General features: G+C 39.3%; 1 protein-coding gene across 1 annotated transcript in view; it reads left to right on the forward strand.

Moving 5' to 3' along the window:
- The first annotated feature begins 390 nt into the window (after positions 1–390).
- The window catches only part of LOC103520480 (spermine synthase-like), a 9,853-nt gene continuing 7,362 nt past the window's right edge, over positions 391–2,881 (forward strand). Inside the window, exon 1 of the mRNA XM_008485576.3 lies at positions 391–566. The gene's annotated coding sequence lies outside the window, so the exon portion shown is untranslated. The remainder of the gene's footprint in view (positions 567–2,881) is intronic.

Below are 2,881 nucleotides of genomic sequence, written 5' to 3' on the forward strand. Positions count from 1 at the left end.
CAACGCGCTAACGGCTGGCCCTTACGACGATACAGAGTGTAAATAATATGTACCTACCTAAAACTACCTAAGACCTGTTACAGTGTAAGCAATGGGTGCATTTTACTAAACTTTAATTGGAGATTTTACGGTCGAAATCGTCCATTACCACACTTTTTCCAATGTTAAAAAAAAAAAAAAAAAAAATCGAAACTTAGATTACATACCTATTTACCTACATCTTCGGTTAAAGTTTGGTGATACGCACTATGTACCTATTATGTTTGTTTGTTTGTTAGAGGACGACAATAAAAATCCCATGTAATATCACTCGTCCTCAGGGTATTTTTTTTAATGGTGGGATTTATAGCAAAATTCCCACAAAAATCTCGTCCTCAACACGCTCCCCTGTGCCAGATCCCCGGTTCATTGAAGTTGAATTGTTGAAAATCAATCCATTAATTTTTACTTTTTTGGTTGTAATACCCATTATTAAGGCGATTTCGGTCGTCTCTTGAATTTCCCTTCAAGTATTTCACCTGAGTAAGCCCTTATCACTATTCTCTCCTTTGTACATCTCAAGGAAGGTAAGTTTATTATCCAGGAACAGGTATTTTGTGATTTCCTCACCTCAGGTCACCAATCCTGGTACTTCATCCTTTTGAAGAATGTTTTCTATTCCCAACTAACCTAAACAATACAAGTCTATTTTTCTTGTCTTCGCTGCTGTAGGATTTAGCCTGCATTCAGCATTCTCTTTTTGTTAGCTAACTGATCAGCAAGGTAGCTGCTACCTATTGACTTTATTTTTCTGCAGTATAAAATTACAATCGGGGGATGCAGTGTCCGTTGAGACATTAGACACCAATTTAAAGTGATTTATTCAACCTAATTTGTGTGATAGATGTGGCCTCCTAGTTATTCAACATCAGTGTTGATGAGTTAATCTACTTGGTTGTAGATACCTATTGACTTTATTTTTCTGCAGTATAAAATTACAATCGGGGGATGCAGTGTCTGTCGAGACATTAGACACCAATTTAAAATGATTTATTCAACCTAATTTGTGTGATAGATGTGGCCTCCTAGTTATTCAACATCAGTGTTGATGAGTTAATCTACTTGGTTGTAGATAAACTATAAAGTAAGTAGTACACATCCGCTAAATATAAACTATTTCATCCAACTGCAAGGTGTAATGTTCTTAACACACTTGCATCATTGTCCCGTAACACACTTGCATCACTGTCCCGTTGAATGCCAAACGAGAATGTCTGGTACAGGTAAAAAATTCAAAATCTTTTTTCCTGTAACTTCAATCAAACTTTGTCCAACTTTGTTAAAAAAAAACTTTACTGAGAGGTTCCATGTGGTCTCAAACGCCCTGCGCTGGGGCTAAAAAGTTGTAGTTCTGGGACATGAACTAGTATTTCATTTTCTTCTCCCTACCATTCTCTTCTGCAGCGGCACCTGCATTTATACATGACCTTATACCAACCCTTCCTTAAACATTTATAAGTCAGACTCTGCCTTGAGAAATAGTAACCAAGTCCCTCTTCTTTTTCAGATCGTTCTGGGAGACTGTGTGAAGTCGCTGAACGAGATGATTGCCAATGGAACCAAAGTGGACTACGTGTTCGGGGATTTGACCGATATTCCCGTGTCCACCACGCCTCAGGGCGAAGTTTGGGACTTTATCCGGCTCATTTTGAACACATCCTTCCAAGTGCTGAAGCCAAATGGGAAATATATGACTCATGTGAGTATATTTTTGTTAATTGGGTTTATCTCAAAATTTAAAATTCAGTACCTACTCATCTTGATGCAAGCTGATTAGGTTCGTAGAAGATTAACTCATCCTCTGTTTGCCCTTACGCCTAAGCCTCGGAGTGGGCTTATTGTGTATGGAAAGATGAGCACTGAAAGACTCTTTTCCAAAAATTGTTCCTGGGTACAATACGTACAGTCCACTTCAACTGGGAAGTCCGATGACCTTTGGGTGCGCACTCGTCAAAAAATAGCTCGTTGATTAACAAGTAAGCATGTGAATAGTTGATCCCATGGGATTTTTCACGCCGAATCGAATGGTGAAACTTTTAGAACTGTCCGACTTACAGTTGAGAAGTTGCAGTTCCCCTCCATGCGCTTCCATCGGACTTCCCAGTTGACGTGGACTGTACCAAGAACCTTGGCAACATTGCCTTTTTGACTGATATTTCAAAGACCCGATATAGTTCCCCATTGCTGCCCTGCTTGACTTCATCAGAACAAATCTTCCAAAATCTAATCTGAGCAACAAAAATCCAAGTGGTGAGGTTTTCCCTAACAACATCGATGGTTGGATGCATAATTGTTTGCCTTACGATATAAAGTACGATATATATCGTAAGGCCAACAATTACCCAACCTGAAATGTTAGGGTCACTTTGGTATTTTTGACATTTTTGGGAATTTTTACGTGGGTTCTGTCATCTAGGTAGATACTTTATAACATTTTCCCTGGTTTCCTTTCAGACATCCTAATAGCGTCCCTGTCCGACACGCTAAACGACCATCCGGAGTTTCTGAGTGCCGCCCGGGGCGACAATGTTCACCCCCGGATGTCCTCTCTGTACAACAACGGCCGGTCTGGGGTTGAAACCTCGCATAGTCGGAACCCATTGACTTCAAGTAAGTAAATGTCGTAAGCGCTCATTTTTCTTGTGGAATTTTCTGTGTACATTTGCCACCTATTCCTAAAATACGTGTTCTAAAGAGAAAGTTCTCCTTTTTGTTCTTTATTCAAATTGGCAGGATTCTCCTAAAGGAGCCCTTCCACCCAACCAGTGGCTTTTATTAATACGAAATGAGTCAAATGAGTCCTGTTCAAAAAAAAAAAAAAAAAAAATAATAAAAAGAAAAA

Source organism: Diaphorina citri, unplaced genomic scaffold (assembly GCF_000475195.1).
Source record: "Diaphorina citri unplaced genomic scaffold, Diaci psyllid genome assembly version 1.1 scaffold3674, whole genome shotgun sequence".
Taxonomy (NCBI): domain Eukaryota; kingdom Metazoa; phylum Arthropoda; class Insecta; order Hemiptera; family Psyllidae; genus Diaphorina; species Diaphorina citri.